Here is a 24,788-nt window from a genome sequence, read left to right as displayed (position 1 = left end):
GGGGGTGATTATGGCAGTCATTAACACACTTGGTATTTCCTGTTTTAAATATTTTATTTATTAATTTAAGTAAGATCTGACATAGGCTAGTTGCGTGTTGCTTTATATATTGAGGTCTGGTGCCGTCGATTCCTGAGCCTTTGTTTGATTTGATTTGATTTATTACAGAGAGAAGTTCTGCTTCTTTTATGGTCGGGAACCATAATGTCTGTTTTCCTTGTGATCCGAGTGGAGTATTGCAGTTTGCGATTGGAGCGATTTTTGTTTGCAGTTCTTGGATGGAATCTACGAAGCATTGGTTAAAGTCGTTTGCTAGATGTTGGGTAGATTTAGCCTCTTTGATGAAGCTGTGTTTTATGGTTTCAGAAGCGGTGGTATTGGTAGCACTATCTGATCAAAAATATCCGCACACCTACTCGAAACTGTAATCAGACTTTCCCTGTGACACACCTTCGAGTAGTGGACATTAATACGGGATGGGTCCAACCTTTGCTTCTATGAGATGAGATCTAACTCTGCCGGGGAGAGAGACTTTCTACTAGATGTCGGAACGTCTCCGGAGGAAAGGCAGCCCATTCTTCCTGAAGAGCTGTGGCCAGAGCACAAAAACGGGAACAAAAAGACGTTAGCTGATTTTTTTTCTAAGCAAGGAACAAAGATGGTATTTTCGACCATTTCTTCTGTAGTATGATGTTATTGATAGATTGCACTTACATAGCATATCTAGGTATTGTACAGTGTTGTAATGGTTTTCGTTTATAATATTTACATTTATATTACCGATTTTCATTCGGAATTCTGTTGAGCATAATTCTTGTCAGCGAGCATCGTAATGCGATTCCTTGTTATCTTATATTCTGTTTTTAAAGAAGCGTTACAAGCAAACAATTGAGTTCTTTCAGAAATTTTATCACGTTAAACTTTGGTGGCCTGTAAACAGCATTTAGTTTCAATTTCTGCTGTCGATTGAAGGTTTAATGATTTCAGAATTCTTTAACTTATAAACAACTTCTTTTCTTATTAATTTATGTTCGTTAAATATTAATTATTCACTCCAGCGTTTTTTTTGTCGTTAGGATCTATTGATTAAAGCCTGGAATTTGGAAGAAATCTGCTTCACTTTAGTAACGGATACTTCCGTTAGGACCAATATATCAATCACACCGATGTAATTTATCAGATAAGCCTGTAACATTGACCAACGTTTTCGAATGATTCTGATATTAATATGTAAGATGGAGAGTCCTCTCGTTTCATCTGTGTGTCTTATTTATGACCTCCTTAAGAGTCTATTTTTCCTCAGTTGCATACTATATGTATGTCTTCCGAGCTTTTGATTTGTTGAAACTTGGAATTTTGTGACTTCGTCAAGAATACCGTAGCATCTCTATTGCCCAAGAATTGGTAATTTTTTAAAGATTTTTGCTTTTCTTTCTTGGTACAAGAAATTGTTTTTCAACTGTGTTAAATAATGAGATAGGAAGATTGCTGTATTATCTTGCGACGTGTTACCTTGCTGTTATTATGTTATGTTGTTCTGTGCTATCTTGCTCTTGATAACTAATTTTTTTTCAATCTGCTGACTTTTATGGGATTATTTCTTGTTAAGTTGTTTGCAAGACAGACTATGGAGTGAGCCGTGGCAAGTATTGTTTTTTTGCGCTTCCTGGGCCTACTTTTAAAACTACCTCTCTAAGATTTCTTAGCTGCAGTTAGAGTGAGTCCGTTTATGACAAGATCTTTATATTGTTGTTGATTTAAAAATTCGTATTATTGTGTTATGGAATTAAGTTGTTGACGGGATTCGGTTCTCTCTTTAATCAGATTATGTTGCTTGTCAGTTAGTTCATTAACACTGATTTTGACCGTTTACAAATTTTCTTCCACCACTGAATTATAATATTTCACAAAATCCTAATACTCGCTAAATCTTTTCTTACTTGGTTGTTCTGCTTATCAAAGATTTCTTGAACAAGTGCTAATAAGTTTTTTTAATATTATTAATACCTACATATTTTCATTATACACCTGCGTATATATCAGCATCAAGTACTTTCACATAAGTTATACGCATCAAGTACTTTCACATAAGTTATACGCATCTACATTGTAATTTTATGAACAATGAAACTACAATTTTATAACGTTTCGATTCTACAGTATACTAGACATGTGTAAAATACGATACCATATATACACTTTTTCAATTTTGCATTACGTTACTTTCATTTGTTATTACTTCTCAGAGAAATATGGATATTTTATTAAATTTGAGCAACAGTACTGTAATTTATTACGTTATATTGCACAATGTGGATGTCATTGTGTCTGTTATATGTTTTTCGTTTTCTCACAGCAGTGTGGACAGCGCCATTCGGTACATTTTGCAGCTCCCTTTGCTTTACGAGATCCCCGAGCAGTGTTGTTGTAGTCGTCGATCGCAGCCAGAGCAATGGGGCTCCATCCGTTTGTGGCTTAACCTCAGAACTGAACTGAATGTATATACATGTTCAGCAAAATCTGGATACTCCTCATGCTATTAGTTGAATATCACAGATAAGAAGTGCAATTTTGCTCTAATGTCCACTCAAAGATGTGAAAACTTCATGCAAAAGAGAACACTTAACCAGAGCGTTCATAGCTGCTTCCCAGTTGCGTTTAACAAGAAATGCAGTTCCTTGTTATATGATGGTCTTACTTAATCGACTTGACATCAATATTAACAACTGCTCCATTGTTCCAAAAGTGTGGTAAATTGTTGTCCTCAATTGTATTATATATATTTGTAATCTCATATATTTTTAATTTTAATTATTTTAATACCAATAGTTTCAATCCATGAACAAGAAGCTGCATATATAGAGGGATTCCAATTTAACGAATTTGCTCTATTGTTTCTTTATTCAGTTGGTTATTGTTGTTCGTTGTTTGAACTGATGAACCCTGCGATACGTAAGATGTATAGCCTTGACCCTTTCCTCCAGGATTATCTAGCTCTTACTAGTGGGTGGTTACTAGTAGGTTCCTGAACACATCGAAGAAGCTTTTCTCGCACCGTATGAGAGCCAGGATGTAATCAGTCTGGTGCGTTGATCAATCAATGTTACATTTTCAAGTATATATTAGTTATGGGCGCTTCGGAAGGTAGATATTAGTAATAATTCATCTGCTAGTATGGGCATATGCTAACATTCATTCACCCCAGATGATATCTTCATCTAGACCAAACATTGAAGACTCCCTGACATACTCAACTCCACATCTGTATTAGTCTCCTACGATGAAAAGTGCATCCCTTCTTGAGAGGCAGTCCAATCCGGTCTGTTCGATTTCGTAGAACTGCTCTCTGCATAAGGCCTATCAGGGTGGGGGGATCGCAAACTGCGACGACTGACACAATGATATGACGAGCCGTAAGTCTAATACAAAGTAACCTTCCATTAACGGGATTATAGCTAACAAAAGATCTTGCCTCAACTTTCCTCAGTACTATAGCTACTTCATGATGCTATGAGTCCTCTAAATAAATAATCAGTTTACCATCTTGTTTTTTGCAGTGACCTCCTCCTCCATTCCATATAGTCTGTTTAATTCCCTTCTCTTTTACACCCATCTGTAGACTCTGAGTGTTACAAGTTCTGATATAATGTTCACCTCTGAGATTAATCCTATACCTTCTATATTTTTCATTCACAGTAACAGTGACGTGTTGTAAACTATAACTGTGAATAAAAGAACATAACCCTCTAAGCCAATAACGCGGCTTTGATTATTCTGTGCGACAACTGATGCAGGATGAGATGTATTATTGGGCACAAACATATTAGGATTTCGGAGTGAAGTCACTGCAAGAAAAAGTTCTAGGTTTCCAGAGACCCTTTCCACGGGTTAATTCTAGTTCATTCCAAATGGACCAGTTGGGTTTGAGTTTAGCCTACTAGGTGAGGCAAATACTTCGGAGAGTAGGCAGACTCCCACTGCATAAAACTAAAAAAATAGCAAAATAGGAAACATTCACCTCCTTACTCTTGTATTCTCTAATTCCAGTGGGGGTGCGGATAATATAATAGATGTATATTACATGATGTAAGGCATCATCTACCATCAGTAACCTCGGGTTTACCACTCCGTACACACTACAAGGAGTAGTGTGTACGGAGTGGTAAATTGCTTAGGGAATTCGCCCATACAATTCAATCCAATACAATAATTCATCCATACAATCTGAGATAATAAATAGAATCTCGAATTTGATTTGATGTTTTTTCTTTTTTACAGGAATTAGACCGCCTAGCAATCAGACCTGTTGATAGACTTATATTGGTAGTTAATCCAGCAGAAGAGCGAAGAAACAATTCTAATGCTGCAAGTGATAAGCACGATGTCAAGATTGATTACTACGTGGTACATGAAATGATAATTATCAGCTATGAGATTACTTTAATTTCGATATGCTGCACTTCAAATGTCTATCACTTCACCAGAATATATTATTTTATATAAAACATGCAGTTTCCTGTAAACAGCCCGTCATTTAAACTTATCTACATGAAGGAAGTCACCAGGTAACAACATAACAAATGACAGTATCGGATACTTCCAGGAGTAAGTGGAAGGAAACCATATAAGAAAGTTAATAATAGAAAATATAAGCTTCGAATATCAAATCATGAACCGACTTCACTCAACATATATTTCCACAGAGCTGATAGGTACTGATATAAAGAATAAAGAGCCGTGCACCAAAGGATGTAGCAGAGGCATGGCAAGCTGGCTACAGTATTATGCCAGTAACTTTCATGAGCAGGAGAAAGTCTACAAACCAAGATAGTGCTACTGCGTAAGGGACAACCAACGCGCCTACTCGAAGACCATATAGAGTAGGTGAGAAATCAGCAATGTGGTCAGCCAAGGATGTGAAATATGTAGCCACCCTCAACATAAGATCAGTACACCGACCTGGAAAATTGCAATTAGTCCAGGAAAATTTAAAAAGACTGAAATGGAGTATTTTAGGTTTATCAGATACACATTGGTGCTGAGATGGATTCATGGATTTACCAGAGGGAAGACTGTACTTCTCAGGAAGAAAAGATAACATACACAGAGAAGAAGCTGCATTATTAATTGAAAAGAAACTTACACACTCAGTAATTGAAATAAACCCAGTGTCTCCTAGAATAATCACAGCCAAACTTCAAGCAAAAGAAAAAGGACAAACAATTAAAATAATCCAAATATATGCACCAGACAGTAACCATTCAGAGGAAGAAATAGAAAATTTCTATGAAGAACTGCAACATGAAATAGATAATCCCAAAAATAGATAACTCGTGATGGTGATGGGAGATTTTAATGCTAAAATAGGACAGTTCACAGCAGACAAAAAAGATGTGATGGGGAAATTTGGATATGGAGAGCTTAACGACAGAGGAGAACAATTACTCAACTTCTGTAAAGCAAACGATCTAATGATTACAAACACATTGTTCTATCAACGGCCTAATAATAAATATACATGGACATCCCCAGATGGTAATATAAAGAACTGCATAGACTATATCATCATAAACAAACAATGAAACAACGGAAAATATCAGTAAATAATGTACGAATATTAAGAAGTTTTGATTTTGACACTGACCACGAAATACTAACTGCCAAAGTGAAGATAAAATTCAAACAGAAAAAACAATATCAGAAAAGAAGAAAACATCAACCTATCAAAACTCAAGCAGAAGTCGATTTTTAGAACAGTTTTGCTTGAAATTAAAACCCTCCATCTTCCATAACAGTGGAAAATAATGGAAAGAAAGAAAAGAAACAGTGTTATCAATTGCAAAAGACACTCTAGGTTCCAAACCCAAAATAAAGAAAAAACAGTGGATAACCGAAGAAATCATAGCTACCATAGAAGAGAAAAGAGAGGCCAAGATACTTGTAAACCAACAAAACAATGAAGAGAATAGAGAAAAATACAGAGCACTAAAAATAAAGTTGATAACCTATGCAAAAAAGCCAAAGAAAAATGGATAGAAGAAAAAGCTATGGGGGTGGGGGGGGGGGGGGGTGGGGGGGGGGGGGGGTGGGGGGGGGGGGGGGTGGGGGGGGGGGGGGGTGGGGGGGGGGGGGGGTGGGGGGGGGGGGGGGTGGGGGGGGGGGGGGGTGGGGGGGGGGGGGGGTGGGGGGGGGGGGGGGTGGGGGGGGGGGGGGGTGGGGGGGGGGGGGGGTGGGGGGGGGGGGGGGTGGGGGGGGGGGGGGGTGGGGGGGGGGGGGGGTGGGGGGGGGGGGGGGTGGGGGGGGGGGGGGGTGGGGGGGGGGGGGGGTGGGGGGGGGGGGGGGTGGGGGGGGGGGGGGGTGGGGGGGGGGGGGGGTGGGGGGGGGGGGGGGTGGGGGGGGGGGGGGGTGGGGGGGGGGGGGGGTGGGGGGGGGGGGGGGTGGGGGGGGGGGGGGGTGGGGGGGGGGGGGGGTGGGGGGGGGGGGGGGTGGGGGGGGGGGGGGGTGGGGGGGGGGGGGGGTGGGGGGGGGGGGGGGTGGGGGGGGGGGGGGTGTAATTGCTGAATATGAATAGCATCCCTGATTGGCCTCTCCTTTCTTCGGCAAACAATTGCACATCTGATGTTAGATCCTGCCTGATCTCATTAATGTATACATTGAACAATAATGGCCTAAGGAATGAACACTGAGATACACCACTGGTCAATTTAAATCTGGTAGATCCACATCCACTGTAACCACTTTTTGATATCTATCTCTCTACCTTCCTCTGATCTCCAAGTCAAGAGTTTATTTTCCAATTCTATATTCTAACGTTATCATAGTGTTTTCATTCCTTTTATCCAATTCTGCCTCAACATATGAGGTAAATATGAGTAAATTATAAAATATTAGTAAATTGCTGAAACATGACCTTGCTTTAGTCACCCTATGCTGTTCCTTTCAGAATACAGCGTGTTTGTCTAACCATTTCTGTATTCGAGCTCTTACCGACTTCTCTAAAATCGTCACTACCACACGAGAGATACTGATAGGTCGGTAGTTAGACCCATCAGTTTATGCACCAATCTCGTACAATGGAACTATCCTACATTCCTTCTATTCCTGTGGTATCATTCCTGATCTAAGACTCAAGTTATACAAACATGTGAAAGGCTTAGCCAATTCGGCTGAACATTCCTTCAGAAAACGAGCTGATAATCCATCTGTCACTATAGACAAATTCTGATCCAAGTTACGCAACATCTCTTCAGCCTGATTTTCATGAACCTTCAAATCTTCGTCCAATGTAGCAGTAGCACTGCGCACCATATTACATACACCTGGTTGATATATCTTGGCAAAGTGAGCACTCATTAACTGAACAATCTCCTTAGCTTCCGATACTTCAGACATTCAGAGTACCATCTGAATGCAATAAAGTTATTCTTCCGCATTCATTCTTCTTTTACTTGCGGATAACGATAAAATTCTTTTGGATTGCCTTTAGCTTGCAGAGTCAATTTATTTCAAACTGCGTTTTAGCTTTCCTCACAATACTCTTCTTTTTTTGGCGTGATCTTTATATATTTCATAACTCCTCTCACTCTTATTATCACGATATTATTTCCGCATCATACTGTTCTTGTGGATCTCTTGCTTAATAATGTTGCACATCCATTTCACACACAACCTATTTATTCTTCGAACACTAGGGATACATTCAGATACCGCTTCATTTAAGCACTTTTTCAAAGATTCCCATGCATTGCTGACATTTTTTCCATTCAGTATCTGATACCATGAAACCAATCATAGCATTCTCGTAAGTTGATCATAATTTCCAGCATTGTAGTTCAACATGTAACCTGATTTCATCGGGTCATCAATATAATTAGATACACCAATTGGTGGTAAAATAGCCATATTCTTGACAGGCACCCCTTCTCACGTTATGAGCAAATCCAACACTCTTTCACCTCGAGTTCTTTCTTTCACATGCTGCTTGAGAAATTTGTCTCGCAACAATTCAATGAATTCCTCTTCTTTCTTCTCATGAGATTTTTCTTCTACCCAATCAATGTTTGGAGCAACATCCCTATTAACCTACACTTCATACACCAGATAGATTAAAACTCACCACTACATGGGACATTGTTATTTTCATTGTTTTCTTGTGTTTCTTCCCTATGTGGACGTAAGTCATCTGATATCATTAGTAGCACTCCTCCTCCTCTCGTATCTCTTCTGTCATTTCTAAAAAGAGTATATCCGTTATACTCGATCCCACTTACCATATCTGATTCTGATAGACAGGCTTCGCTAATGTCAACAATCGTAGACCACATCGTTGCCAATAAAGCAATAAACTCAACCCATTTGTTTCTAACGCTCTTGGCATTTGTGTATAGACATAATAAATTATCAGCAGACTAATTTTGTAATTAGATATACAATTTGTTTGGTCTTCTTCTAGAGTTTTCTCCTTTCCCTCCCTAGACATATTAAAAGGTCCCAAGGAAAGCATATTTTTCCACCTTCTTCGCCACATACATAACCATGTTCGAAGACATTCATATCTTTATGACGTTTGCATGCCATAGCTGAACTTTCACAATCATTTTTGGTTTTTAATTACGTTTGTCATATTTTTAATTTTCGAACCGGAAAACTAGAAGTGCTGACTCCCTCGGCAAGTGCAAATTTTAAAACTGAGTCACAATACCATATCAGCTCTGTGTTCTTAGATTTACCTTGTTGTTATTAATATTTGGTTATTACGTTCTGTACTTTCTTGGCTGTTCTTTTTCTGATCAGTGGTTAAATTCTAAACCAATAAGCTCCAAGGCCCCTTAAAGTAAGGATCATAAATTTGAGGCCATTGCTAGATTGTCGCAACAATTTTTAAAATTTTATTTATTTATTTATTCTGGTGGAGTTAAAGCCATCAGGCTTTCTCTTCCACACCACGAGAAACATTAAATACAAATACAGATAGAAATACAAAATTAAAAATTAATATAGTACTTCTAACATATTAAAAGATAATTTAATTTAAGATAACATTAGGTTATATGAGCGATGAGAAAACAGTAGGCTTATTCAGTTTGTTACGTAAATGCAGAAAAGAGAAAAATGGAAATACAATAATGATGAAATAAATAAATCAAATTCCATAGTAAATTTCTAATTTAACTTATTTAGACTATAGAAACATTGAACAATTATTGTCTTATTGATATTGATATTTGAATGAATGTGCTGTAAAATGTAAAATAACTGTACTTTTTAAAGATAAAGTTAGACAAACATATGCGTTTACTCATATCAGTAAATTAAATTTGAAATATAACTAATGAAATGTACAGGAAAGTGCACAAAAATCATTGCTGCAAATGTTTGAATGTAATCCACTGGTTGATTGTCCAGCAAGTCGGCAAATCTTTCCTTTCGTTCAACGTATTAATATTATAGAATTTCAACTGATAGGAATCCTTTGTTTCTGTGGAATCGTTACAGACTTCTTTCTCTTCAGAAACAACACACAAACTATCATTATAAACTCATTTTGTATCATCACTGTCATCCTATCTATTTTTCCGTTTAAAGAAGATACCAATGTACTTATCCATAGTTGAAATAGTAGGCCTACATAAACACAAAAATATTACACGATTTTCCTTGTGCTTCTCACAACCACGAGCTCTGAAAAACCTCATCTGCTGTTTTATTATTGGTTACTGACTGTTGCTAACAGTGTTGCCAACCAGAAAAGATAAAATATCGCTACGAGTCTCTCAAAATTCCGCTACACTACGCTGCAATAATGTTTGCTCGTCAATCGCTGCAAGATACCACATTACAGGAAGCTCCAAACCTCCCCGTCCTCTTCATCAAGCGTTTGTAATCAGGCGACTGTTGATATTGACTTTATATACACATTCAAAACTGTAAACAATTATTGAATAATAACACAATAATGTAGGCATAATTACCGTAAAGGGAGAAAAATGTTTAAAGAAAAAAATGTTCAGGGTCCGAGCCCGGTGCTTAAAAAAGTTCCGGAGCCAGGCCCCGGCTGAATTTAACCACTGGTTTTACCTGAGTATGGTGAACAAGAATTGAATGATCTCTGTGATTTGTTTTCGCTATGTTATCGTGAGGTCATTCAATCTTATAGGGATTTTAAGCACAGTGGAGGTAAGCATGAGTCAGATGCCACGAAGAAATCTCTGAAAAAGGTTGAAACAATACCAGTGAGCAATGCAGAGTGTGAGCAGGGGTTCTGCATTATGACAGCTCTCTAACGGCTTTTCACCTGATAGTTTCGACACCGAAACTTACTGTGATCAAAGAAAAATCGAGTGCGAAAGATAGGTATATATCATATTTATCGAAGTCATTTCGCGCTAAGTCATGTTCATGTTCCATTTCATGAACATTGTTATCTTTAATGCCTTTGTAACTAGCAGCCAACGTACTTTTGCAAATAATATTGAAGCAAACCAAACTCACAGTAATATTTGCATGAACTGCTGCTGGCATTACTCCTCCTTTCATGTATATTAGGCGTAATGGCCCGTTACGTTTGTATTACGTTCGCATGGCATATTACAATTTGAAAACGCAACTTTCGAGAATAAGGTGCTTAACCCCCTTGTGCCTCCCGGGGTGTCTTATGTCTGCAAATGTGAGTGTTCATGGGCCCCTGGTTTGCCTGTTCTTGGGGAGGAAAACCCGAGTTTCCGGGTTAGAAAAATCTCTACCTCAGTATGAGTCTAGCTAACTCACCTTTAGTCGAAGAGACCAGATAAAGGTTCCTCACATCTTGGAGGGGGGGAATCGAACCCGGATCTTTCCGACCAAAGGGATTCGTCTATACTTACTGGGCTACGGAGGTTGCTGTCTTTACTAGGTAACTGAAAATCGAAAAATCAGTTAAATTCTTGATTCAGAACAGGCATGATAGACCGTATGATATTCTTCAAATATAGATGTGATTAAATATCTATATTTCTCAAAATTCTTCAAGTTATTTGATTTAAATGTGTTAATATAATTCCTTCCTTAATGTGAGGAAGGGAAAGATTTTAATTTCAATGCATTTTGTTGTCAACTGTTCATTTATTATGCAAAGCTCACTATTATTCCCCACTTAAGTATGCCATAATTTTCTTAAACGGGATAGGTGTGCATATGTGTGTGTGCGTGAGAGAGAGAGAGCGTGAGTACGTGCGTATGACAAATGCAGCGAACTTGATTCCCACATGTCATCACGTCAGTGAAGTTTATTGGCTGAGATAACTGCATTCTATCTCTTCTGTTCGTAATGTATGTTGATGTATAAAGTTTCAGTTTTTTTCTACAGTTGATCTGTGAGAAAACGGCTTTTATCTATGACCTTCGAAAGGTCATAGATAAAAAGTCATAGATTTTATCTAGTTTCGAAAGGTTCCGAAGTTTGGTGGGGACTGCATGTGTAGCAAGCAAAGGTGTTTAGCCTCCTGGTATATTTTATAAAGTAAATACTCGCAACGACGAACAAACGTTATACGCTTGGCTGGAGTAAGATTAATTAGAAGGAATTTAATAAATAAGGAATCACGCTGGAGTCGTACTTTCTTTATGGTTCAGAATGTGGATGATATTTTTGCCGTTTAGCAATTTTCTTTTCTGGACGGATTTCATCACAAAGGCTACAGAAATTCATGTTGGAATTCTATTCCTCCTGAAGTAGAAAAGGGTCGTTGCATTTCCTTTTATTTTTAAACCTCTTTATTCTTCGTCGTCAGACGGATGACTCCTTCAGTTTTCTGTTTTCGAAGAAAACCTACACCGGACATTGCATCCATGACCCACCACATCACCAATGGTGATGTGGCGGATCATGGATGTAATCAAAAATTTGTCCCCATTAAGGCATATTTGCCGAGATCGCTCGTGATGCTACACTGAGGAGTTCTTGACGCAAGAAGCAAATTTTATGGGAAAAAAAACTTACTTCGATTATCTTCACTAAGTCCTATGTTAGCAAAGTCATCAACCGTTTTGGAGATCTCATTCCTGACTCTCAGGAATGTTAACCGTATCGCAGTCACTTATCTCAGGGATGTTTCTGGTGGAATCTACTCAAATCTATGGAGTAGAATCCTTGATATTTTCGAGCAGCTAATGTATATTTTTTAATTATACATTTTATATCCATGAAATATATACTTCTGTTTTAAGCTTACTTTTTTTGTTCTTGTAGAATGTTTTATTATTATTATTATTATTAGGGAAAAAGAATCCCAGTTTGCTGTTTAAAAATGGGCACTTATATTTTTAATATTTATTACATGTTCCGAACGAAAATCGAGAATGTATTTGCTCTTTCCGTCATATTTTCACAGAACATTTCTACACATTTGGTATTCATATCTCTTCCTCTGTTTTTATTTCAATGCGAAACAAATTCCCAATTTTTCTATCGTAGCATAAACTGCCGGATGTAAACAAGAAATGACACAGTGAGAAATACAGAATCAAGTTCAAATCATACGCAGGAAGAAAGAAACGCAAACACACACAATAGGAAAGACAAAATAATGAAATAAACATTATTTTGTACTCCGTCAGACGGGATGGCGAATAGAAGATGCGTTTCGGGAAACAAAACCATTAATCTCTTCACACAAACAATATATCTAAAGTAAGCCACCCATCACAAGTACAGAAACTATCAAGCATGACGTTTTCAAATCTACTTTCAAAACATCTTTAAAAATTAAAATCAGGACCACCAAACAACAAACTCCCTTTCATTCAGGGAATTGATTCCGACTCACCCTACGCAACTATAGTCAGTCAAATACTTTTACAGATTTTATAAAGAAGACCTAGGGCATTAACCATGGAAAAATTCACGACTGAACAGCGAACACAAATTGTGAAATTTTGCAATCAAAACCAAGGATTAATAATTCTGACCCAACGAACATATCATCGCCATTACGGCGCGAGAGATTCTCCAAGCGAATCAATGATTAGAGGTTTGATTGGTCGTTTTGAGGAAAAGGGTTCAGTAAGCGACCTTCCACGAACAGGCAGACCCCACTCGGTTAGGAGCGAAGTCACAGTTGAGCGTGTAAGGGAGTGCTTTGCAGAAGACCAGAGCACATCAACTCGAAGGGGGTCTGGACAGGTTGAAGTCTCCCGGATGTCACTCCAGCGTATTATGAAAACCTTGAACCTGTTTTTCTATAAAATCTAGTTGGTGCAACAGCTGAAGCTACCATATTATGCCCACCAATTTCAAAATGCAGTCAGATTTCAAGAATTAGCGAGGAGATATCCCGAATTTATCCACAAGCTGATAATGTCAGATGAAGCACATTTTCATTTCAATGGCTTCATTTACAAACAAAACTGCAGGATTTAGGTTTCGGAAAATCGTAGGACAATTGACCAAAGAAAATTTCACCCCCTTAAGTTTACGGTCTGGTGTGCGTTGACGTCGGAAGAGGTGATCGGACCTTACTTTTTCCAAGACCACGTTGGGAACCCTGTCAATGTTACAGGAGATGAATATCAGTCTAGGATCGAAACTTTCTTTTTCCCAGCAGTTCAAGATAAACATGACATGTGGTTCCAACAGGACGGATCAACAGCTCGCATAGCAAAGGCCACAGTCCAACTGCTCAGGCAAATATCTGAGGAAAGAATAATTTCCTGCGGTTGCGACATAAGCTGGACATCGCAATCTCCAGATCTGACGACTCCTGATTTCTTCCTATGGGTTATCTGAAATAAAAACGTTATGTTAACAAGCCTCAGACACTTTAACAGGGCACTTTTGCGCCATGCAGAAATGGTCGCCATTTACAAGATTTTATTTTTCACACCTAGTGTAAATTCATTTCCTATATATGCTGTATATGATGCTATGGTATTGTAAATTTAAAACAAACAATAAAGGAGTTATTGAAACCCCTTCGTGACCTTGAGCCAGCCCTGTATGTGCTGAAGATACGAGATATTAAACTCAAATTCCCTATAAATGTTAAAACAGCCAAGAAACATCGCTCTACGACAAGATTATTTATAAACAGAATTTATTTTCGCATGCACACCCGTCCCGCGTGCACTTGCACACCCCTTCCCTACGTGCATGGCCAATAATAACGCCGCACTCATCATGCAGTCGCTGTTACTCAAAGACATCAACTGACCCCTTGCTGGCTCCTTCCCGTTCCCTTTACCTTCCCTGAACCAGGACAACTGAGCACACCCACTCCTCGCCCAAACCTTTGGTCCTGCAGATCCGCGGAGGGACGTAAGTGAGAGCTGAGTGGTCACCTTTACCCGACTTTTCCTTGCTCGTCCCTTTACAAAGATCCCGAAACTGATGTACTACGGTTGAGTGCACCTATTTATACTTTTAAATGTCTATTGCGCAACACATGGAACGTCACAGAACAATCCGCAAGTAAATTCCCATAATTCCGGTATGCACATCATCACAATACTGAATATACATAATAAAATAAATTATAAACAAAGATATAAATTAATACTATTAGTCATAAATCACTTATTTCTAAACTAGTAACCATGGAAACCTGTTTAAAGAATCTATTGCGTAACACTCATCTATTCATTAAATATAAATATATAGCTGAAACAGGTTACCATGGTAACCAATGTAATAATACATAGGTTTAGAATTAATTATTATTATTATTATTATTCGTGACACTTCCAAGGAGTCCGAAGACTCATCGCGGAAGGATACCTACTGTACAACTCTCCGTCTCCACTACTATACAAAACCTCTACTACCAATCACCTACATCAACGCCATCTACCGCCCACAACCACCACCATGGCTAGTATATTTTGTCTGTAAATTGCGTGTGTTCGGAAGGCCTAATTGTCTGTGTGCGGGATGAAAATTTCGAGTCTCCGGGGGGAAACAAACCCTGCTAACTCCGTATGAGATCGGCTAAAACTCATCTTCGATTGAAAAAAGTCCATATAAAGATTTCTCTCGCCATGACGAGAATCGTACTTATGCCTTTTCTAATCGAAGGCGCAACGTACCGTCGTTTTTCCAATTGCTCTACGGAGGCGCTTAATGCAAATCATTTCTTTGTTATTTATTTACTTATACCTGTATATCTTCATATGTGTGTGTGTGTGTGTGTGTGTGTGTGTGTAGAAACTTTTTTACCTTGTGTATATAGTATATTAAAGATACCAAGTAATTTTATAAGGTGGGTTTTAATCCTTTTTCCAAAGTAAGCAAACTGACAAGTAAATCAAGTTTGCACCTGCAAGTAGTGCAATTCTGAGGCAACTCGTGGTAAAGGTGGAGTAAGCTCGGATCACTTTCCTTAGTATTTTCTCATTATTCAAAGCTCACCCCTTGCGGTGATGTGTGATGCTATGTATTAAAGAGAATGGGAACTACCCAGAACGGTTTCGACCATTATTGAGGTCTTGTCGGTGGGAGCCTGACCTAAAAATGCCATGAATGAAATAATGCAGAGCTTATAAATTTTACCTAAACAAGTTGCCACAAGGTGTTTTTACCTTATTAAATAAAAATCTCAGGATGAGAGTAAGATGTAGAATCTTTAATATACTATATACCCAAGGTAAAAAACTTTCTACATCTTACTCTCATCCTGAGATTTTTATTAAAGACATCAATTGACATATTCTGGGTAGGCCCTTGCCTTTAATGCATAGCATCATACATCTCCGCAAGGGGTGTGCTTTGCATTAGGGGAAAATACTAAGGGAAAAGATCAGAGCTTACTCCACCTTTACCACGAGTTGTCTCAGACTTGCACTACTTACAGGCGCAAACGTGACTTCATTGTCTGTTTGCTTACTTTGGAAAAAGGATTAAAACCTAGCTTATAAAATTGCTTGGCACAACTTTCATTTTCAGAAAGTATTTCCACAACTCATAGGCCCTTGTGTAGGGCTCGAATTAGTGGACTATAACTAGCCTTTTACTTAAGACTGAGGAAGAAAATCAAGCTTTGATGAATATTATATATATATATACACACACATACGTATTTCCTACCACTTTTCGCACCGTTAGGAAAATCTATCTCCACAATATCTAAAATTGAGAGATCATTCAATTTAAATCTTAACGTTGATATAGGATATGATGAAAGTACGTTATCTTCCCGAAGAACTCTGACTTCACATCCAAACGCCATTGCAACCAACAGTGAACTAATTAACGGAAAATTTGTATAAGTGATATAGGTTGTGGTTGTACAGGAAATGTTAAAGTCTTTGCTCATGATCTTTTCTTACTTGGTTGTTCTGTTTATCAAAGATTTCTTGGACAAGTGCTAATAAGCTGTTTTTTTTTAATATTATTAATACCTACTTATTTTCATTATACACCTGCGCACATGTCAGCATCAAGTACTTTCACATAAGTTATATGCATCTACCTTCATAATCTTATGAATAATAAAACTTTATAATTTGATAACTTTTCGAATCTACAGTATACATGACGTGTACAGTGCGATACCACATCACTTTTTCAATTTTGTATTACGTTACTTTCACTTTTTATTACTTCTCAGAGAAATATCTGAGAATAATAGAATATCTAATATATTCTAATTATTCTCTTATAAAAGAATATCTAATATCTGAAATATTAGATATTTTATTAAATTTATGTAACAATACTGTAATTTCTTACGTTATATTGCACAATGTGGACGACATTGATGTCTGCGAAGGTTTCTGTGGTTTAGCAGTTCATAAGAATTGATTCCGGTAATTGGACAACATGTTTATTAAGATAAATAACTTGGTGTACAATTAGGCCCTGGTTTTTGTTGCATTGAGTTGGAATTCTAAGCATGTTTGCAGCTTCTTGAAATTTTCTTATGTAACTATTTTTTTCAATGTTAAAGAAAGGGAAGTTTTTTTAAAACTTCCCTTTCTTGATATGCTAATAGAAGTCAATGAAAAAGATAATAAATTATCCTTCTCCATCTACAGAAAACCCACCAACACAGGAGGATTTCTTAATGCGGCCTCACACCACCACCCCTCGCGAAAAATAGGTAAAATAAAAACCTTGAGGGACAGAGCTTATAATATTTCCAGCACAGGAAAACAAGAAATGAAGAACACCAATATTTAACACAGATTCTCAAAAAAAAATGGTTACGAACCGAAGACAATCAACACACCTCCTACAAGCATCTCACAAAAGCAAGATTTCAAGAACGCAATCACGCTTCCATACATCAAGAATGTTACAGACAAAATAGCCAGATTACTAAACAAACATAACATCAAAGTGGCTTTTCTACCGTTGGAAAAAATTTCAAGATTTCTACATCCCCCAAAACCTCCATATCATCCTTTAAAAAAATCAGGTGTATATAAAATTCATTGTTCCTGTGGCATCTGCTATGTAGGCCAGACGGGAAGGTCAGGGCAAATTCGATGAACGAACATCAAAAAGACGTGCAAAAAAGAAGAGAACATAAATCAGGCCTAGCATACCATACAACTTCCACCGGCCATAGTGTACCTCTGGCAAAAAACAAACATGTCGTACATTGAAAAAGATTGTTACATAAGGAAATTTAAAGAGGCTACATGCTTAGAATTCCATCGCAATACAACAAAATCCAGGGCTTAATTCTACACCAAGTTTGGTCAGCATTGATAAAAAATATACCCAAGTGAGACCTCGGATAATGTAAACGTGAACAACAGAACGTGACAGCATCCAGCATTGTTCAAACTTAGCATTGCACTGAATCTACATTCGGATATTCAATTTACTGAACAGTTACAGGGCCACAACTTCATAGAATGTACTATTTTGACAAAATAAAATAAGTGTAAACCCAAAATATGTACATTTTTTGGGTTTACACTTTTAGTTACCTTTGACCCCCTGAAGATGTAAGTCATACGACTTTACGGAACTTGTCGGGCTTGGTTTTTATTGTTATTTATCTTAATAAACATGTGGTCTAATTACCGGAATCTTTCTTATGAGTCATTGATGTCTGTTCTATGTTTTCGTTTTCTCACGGCTGTGTGGACAGCGCCATTCGGTGCGTTTTACAACTCCCTTTGCTTTCCGATATCCCGGAGCAGTGGTGTTTTAGTCGTCGATCGCAGCCAGAGCAATGGGGGTCCGTTTGTGACTTAACCTCGGAACTGAACTGGATGTATATACATGTTCAGAAAAATCTGGATACTCCTCATGCTATTAGTTGAATATCACAGATAAGAAGTGCAATTTTGCTCTCATGTCCACTCAAAGATGTGAAAAACTTCACGCAAAAGAGAACACAACCAGAGCGTTCATAGCTGCTTTCCAGTTGCGTTTAACAAGAAATGCAGTTCCTTGTTATATGATGGTTAATTGGATTCTTAATTATATTCGATAAACTAAAATTATAAAAATTATTTTTATTTTTATTTTCTCCTTTTATTGTAGAATTTAATGCCAGAAGAAAATAAGAGTTCCTTGAATGCATTCTTCACTTAGATATTGCATTGCCTTGGAAAATCATGTCCTTTTTAATTTTTTTTTTGTGTGTAATTTTGTGTAACCGCTTAATCGACAATATAGTTCGTTTGTTCTCGAAGAACGTCCTTGAAGACAATTATTCAAATGTTTTGAAGGAAAACAAAACACAAAAATTATAAATCTGCCAACTTTCCAGATTATATCATTTTTATTTTTGTTCAAACTCTTCTTTCGTAGAATACTTCACAGATTGCTTGAATGACACGCTTTGATGACTTTGCTTTATAGATAATAATATCAAAATCTTTAATCATATCAAATATGAACAGTGGAGGCTCGTGCATAGGGACTGCGGAACTGCAGCATCCCCAATTTTTCTTGATATATAAATATATTTATTAATTTATTTATATTTGCTTGCAATATTTCATTTCATCATCAACAATCCAGTATAATTCTCTTATTTTGTATAAAAAATAATAAAAATCCATCTTGTAGCACTTAGGAGGGCGTAGGACACTAGCGGCACTGTGTTTACCACAACGTCATATTGCTACGCGCGCAAGCATATGCATGTCATAGTGAGATGCGAGCTATTAGCGTAATGCGCACTGTCCGTCGCGCAGTTCCACTGTTGTTTATATGCAGTGTGCGCCAGTAGTAGTGTTCGTAGTGCTTATCGTATTTACTCCGTCTCTTTAAATATTTGGATATTACAATTAAAGACATAACATTTGTTATAGTTTTTATTTTAGAACATTATTGGGGTTATGATAATAGATTTCATTTTTTTAAGTAATTTTGAATTATACTAAACTGTGTAATTTTATCGTTAATAAACAATATTGTTTCATGTTTAATTTTTTTTTTAATTTTACCATAATTTTGATATTTTTATCCAAACCAAACACGTATACACTGTACTTATAGTGTGCATGCATATTTCAAAAGTTGCAGCACCTACCCCCACGATTTCAAGTCACGAGCCTCCACTGATAGCGTATCGCATCTAGGTATTGTACAGTGGTGTTCTGGTTTTCGTTTGCAACATTTATGTTTATACCACCGATTATCATTAAGTATTCGGTTGTGCATAATTCTTGGCGTGAAAGCCAGCAATTGAGTTCGTGCAAGAATTTTATCAAGTTTAAATTTGGCAGCCTGTAAATAGCATTTAGTATTAAGGGGTGCTATCGACTGGTGGTATTAATGATTTCGATGCAAAAGATTTCAGCATGCTCAAACTGATAAACAGTTTCTTTTGGTATTAATTTATGTTCGATAAATATTAATATTCCACCCCAACTTTTTGTTCAGCGGCAGGACCTGTGTTGTTGGAAGCCTGGAATTTGAAAGGCAGTTGCTTCATCATTAGTAATGGAGTCTTCCGTTAGGACTAATATATCAATAACTCCGATGTAATTATCCAGATAAGCCTGTGACATTAACCAATGTTTTCAGATGCTTCTGATGTTAATATGCAGGATGGAGAGTCCTCTCGTTTGAACTGTGTGTTGTTTCCATGCATCGATTGAATCAAAAGTACAATTGCTGATATATTCTCGTGTCATTACATCTGTCTGATGGTTCACATTCATTTTGTGTTGTGGTGTGATCTTCTTTTGTTCTAATTAGGAGTCTTTTGTTTTCACTGTGTTCACACCTATCTATATCTTCCCAGCTTTTGATTTGTATCGACTTTGAAGTTTGTGACTTCCACAAAAATATCTTGGCATCTCTGAACCATAAAAACTTGTACTTTTTTTCTGTTTTGGTTTTTCTTACTTGGTACAACAGATTCTGGTTGAATGGTGTTAAATACTCAGATAAGAAATTTGATGTATAACCTTGCGATGCGTCCAAGTTCTTGGCCACTGGTTTTTTCAGTCTGCTGGCATTTACGAGATTGTCTCTTGTGGATTTGCTTGTAAGTTGAACTATGACTGGTGCGGGTAGTGGCAAGCCTTGTTGTTTCTTCCTGAAAACCGATTTACAGTCTGAATGTCGTTATGATCTACGGCAGGGGTGGAGAACTCTTGGCAAGCCAACGACTTTTTTCTGGCACGCAACCCAGGGCTTATATTAAGTACCAAATATTATACCTGGCGATACCAAATAAATATGCAATAAAGAAACAAACACTATCAACTATTTTGATAATAATAAGTAATAAGAAAATGGAACAAACGTCCTATTTCTAAGCCAATCTCCGCGGTATACTGAGGTGAAGGTTTCGTCCCTTTCAGTTGTTGCATCATTCGCCAGGCAGCCAGACGTGGCTTCACTCCTTTACCATCATTTTATATATTTTTTCGTGTATCGTAAAGAATTGGTCGGTTTTCTAAAGTGTGTGTGTGTATATATATATATGTCTATTTGGATTTAATTAAATCTTAAATCATTAAAATATGGATTGGAAGTGTTATTGTCAATTAATTAAAAATAAATGCAAATTTTCTTTACATTCCATAATATAAGTTATTGTTAAAGCTGTGTAAACTGTGTTATCAATATTCAGGATTATGAAGTATCATCTTCACGTGATTAGATGGCATAAGTACCCTTCTCTTTCATTTGCATGTGTGTAGTTGTAGGTGGTTGTATGCAGACCTACCTACACTACTTAATTTTTCGTTTGCTTAAACTTAGTAGGTGTATGCAGAGCGACTATGATGAAAATTTCTGAGTCCAATTTATAATTTTCGTCAAAATATAATTTATAATTTTTGATACGAATATTGTGGTTGTACAACTTTGGTCATTCAGTTGTAATCTACTCCTATACTTTTGTTTTTCGCTTTATTCCCTTCTTGACTTTCTTTCTTGCTTCCTCCTTTTTTTTTATTCATATTTATGGTGTATATACAGGGTGTTCGGGATAAATTTGACATATTTATAATTAATTATATTTTTCCGTAAGTTACATGTATTAACACACACTTCTCTTCATTTAAAAGTTTGGACATCATATACAAGATGTCAGAATAGCTGGAACCCACCTGAATCATGGAAGAGAATAACTTGTATCATGATGATTCGTGCCCGCCATCAAAATAAGGATATTACGACTGCTGCCCAATGCTCCCTGAATACAGTAAAAACAATCAGGCATGAACTGGAGACTTGCAATGGTGACTACGAGGATGTAGCAAGAAGAAAGATCCCTAGCAGACGATCTGATTGCGTTCGTACAGCAGAATTCCTCGCAAATCTGCAGGAACAGGTGTTGAAGAACCCTGGCATTGGAATTCGGGCTTTGTTTGTGGAGTTGCTAACTGTAGTCAAGCCCTGGATAACAAGGGTAGCCAATGGTAGGCCGTATGTATGGCAGCAGGATTCAGCCCCTTGCCACACCTCTGGGAAAAGTCAAAAATGGTTGTCTGAAAATTTCTACGACTTCACCAGTCCAAATGTTTGGCCTCCAAACCCCCCAGACCTTAACCCCATGGATTATTTTGTATGGGGCGCAGTTGAAAAAGACACCAATCGCACTTCCAGTAATACAAAAGCCCAGTTAATGGATAAAATTAAAACAGTTTTTGCGGCCCTTCCCAGGGAGACTGTAGCATCAGCTTGTTCGAGGTTCCGAAGCAGAATTGAAGCTGTGATCGATGCTAATGGTGGTTATTTTGAGTAAATCTTGTTGATAGTATTGTAATTAACTCTGCCTGTAATGTTTTTTTGTCAATTCATTAAATTTAATAGATACAAAGAAGATTTTCTTTTTCCTTACGAAACTGTCAAATTTATCCCGAACACCCTGTATATATATAAAACCGTTATCATAAATGTTCATTTGCTTACTACCCTTGACAAATTGTACAGAATGGTACAACTAGCAGCAAAGAAACAGAAATTCAAATGAACAGGATATTAGAGAATTAAAAGAATACTGGACTAAAATTTTGGTGTGGTTAAGAAAGATAATAAAGCATTATGCATTTTATGTTCCGAATCAATTGATTGTAGGACTTCTTCTGCAAAGAGATATTTTGAAACTGTTCGAACAATGAAAGAACTTAAGCAATAAAAGTGAGCAAGAACAAAGAGAAATAATTTCTCCTGAACCGAGCAATACAAAAAATAAATAAACAAATACATAAATAAAATAACATCCGATACTTCGATGAAATTTATTTCAGGTAGGCCTAGTTTTGGAGTTTGAAACGCTATTCCCAACATGAAAAATAACTCAGTATTGTGAAGTATATCGAAGAAGTATGGCTAGAATGTGCTCCATTCCAATTTTAACATTCTTCCAGAAAATGTAAAAATTATTCATCGCATTAAAGATTCGTCTGTAAGTAAAACAACAGTTAAGGATAGGATACTTACGTTAGAAAAGAAGACAGCAGAACAATTAACAAAAGTGTTGGCTTCATGTAAGTTCTTTTCTATTGGTAATGATGAGAGAGCACAGACATTACATCATCAGCTAGGGTTCACGAAGTATAGGAAAAGATGATGAACTTTGTAATACTACCTGAGCGTACCACTGGGGTTGAAATATGTAAAGCAGTTATGAACGAATTATCGATTCAGCAAATTGATACTTCAGAAGTTGTATCCGTTACAACAGATAGTGCACCCAGCATGAATCGTGGTTGGTAATTAGCAGGATTTGTAAATCCGCAAAAGATGTCGGTCATGCACTGATAGATTTTCATTGCATCATATATGAGGAGACTTTATATGCATAAGCTGGCCTAAAGGAACTTCAAGAAGTGATACAAACAGTAACCAGGTTGTTAATTACATTTCTGCACGTGCTTTGAAGAAAAAGACAATTTCATAATCTATGGAATGAAGTGGATTCGATATACAAATGACTAATAATGTGCAATGTTCGTTGGCTTAATCGTGGTCTTGTTCTGAAACGATTTGTTGAATGCCTGGATGAGATAAATCTTTTTTTGACTAATCAACAAATGTCGTATGAAGAAATGTATGGCATCGTGTGGGTTTGTAAACTGATGTTTTTGCAGATATTTTTTTTACGGACATTTAATTTACTTGAACCTTAAACTACAGGGCTCTGGTAAGACTTGAAGTTATGTATGATGACATACATGGGGATGTAGACAGTGAGAGATTTAAATATTTTCTAAACCTAAAGAAATACATAAATGATCTCCTGAAGGATGACAAAACAGCCCGCCAATGTCTTCAAAAGCTATTCTTTAAACATCATTGTGTCACTTGTTGAGCTTCTCTCTCTCTCTCTCTCTCTCTTAGATTTTTTAATTTCAGGGAATTAGAAAAGACTGCAAATTCAGTAAGTTTCCGGACACTACAAAACTGGATGAATTAAACTTGCAGATGTTTTTGTGAATAAATATGGATGATTTTGAAATACAGTCGATTGATTTTCAAAGTAGCTCCATTTGGAGGCAGAAATTTGTTGACCTCAAACTTGACTTGGAAAATACTGAAAAGAAGCGAGAAAAGAAACAGATGGGAGTAATAGAGAGAAGTACGGAAAACGAGATACTAAGGACTTGGAATACTATTCCAGAAACTTTTGTATGTTTAAAGCCTCTTTCAACAGCATATTCATATTATAAATCATTGTTCTCAGTTATCAACTTTGTTAAGTCTCCTAATAGCTTTATAGATGAAACTAGTCGCTCATTCACATCTCTAAAGGTCACAAAATATAAACTTGATATTAATTATCTGTCATTAGTGATGCAGCAGCAAACATCTCACTGATTTTAAATAAAAAAGTCCACTATATTTCTTTCTCTAGTTTTGATTTGATGTTTTCGGTTAAAAATGGTAAACATTAACTTCTGTTTAATATATTATGTATACAAAATAACATTTTCGTGCAACTTGTCTTACTATGGACAAACTGGAAGATCTCTAATATATACCCATTCCTATGCACACCAAGACCATATCCTGCTTATCAAACTTGATAAATCTGGCATGGCACAACATAGAATTGAAAATACTTACCACAGGATCCAATATATAAAACATGAACGTTTATACAAAGAAATTGCTGAAGTCTTACTTCATCGACCTGACATCAATATCAATAACTGCTTCATTGTTCCAAAAGTGTGGTAAACTGTTGTTCTCAATTGTATTATATAAATTTGTAATCTCATATATTTTGTAACTAATTTTAATTATTTTAATCCCTATAGTTTCAACCCATGAACAAGCAGCTGCTAATATAAACGGATTCCAATTTAACGAATTTGCTCTATTGTTTCTTTATTCAATTGGTTATTGCTGTTCGTTGTTTGTACTCATGAACTCTTACGATACGTAAGAC

The sequence above is a fragment of the Typopeltis vanoorti genome, chromosome 8, assembly GCF_054136105.1.
Source record: "Typopeltis vanoorti isolate ZY-2024b chromosome 8, IOZ_Tvanoo_1.0, whole genome shotgun sequence".
Taxonomy (NCBI): Eukaryota; Metazoa; Arthropoda; class Arachnida; order Uropygi; family Thelyphonidae; genus Typopeltis; species Typopeltis vanoorti.
Note: the sequence above shows the minus strand (reverse complement) of the source record.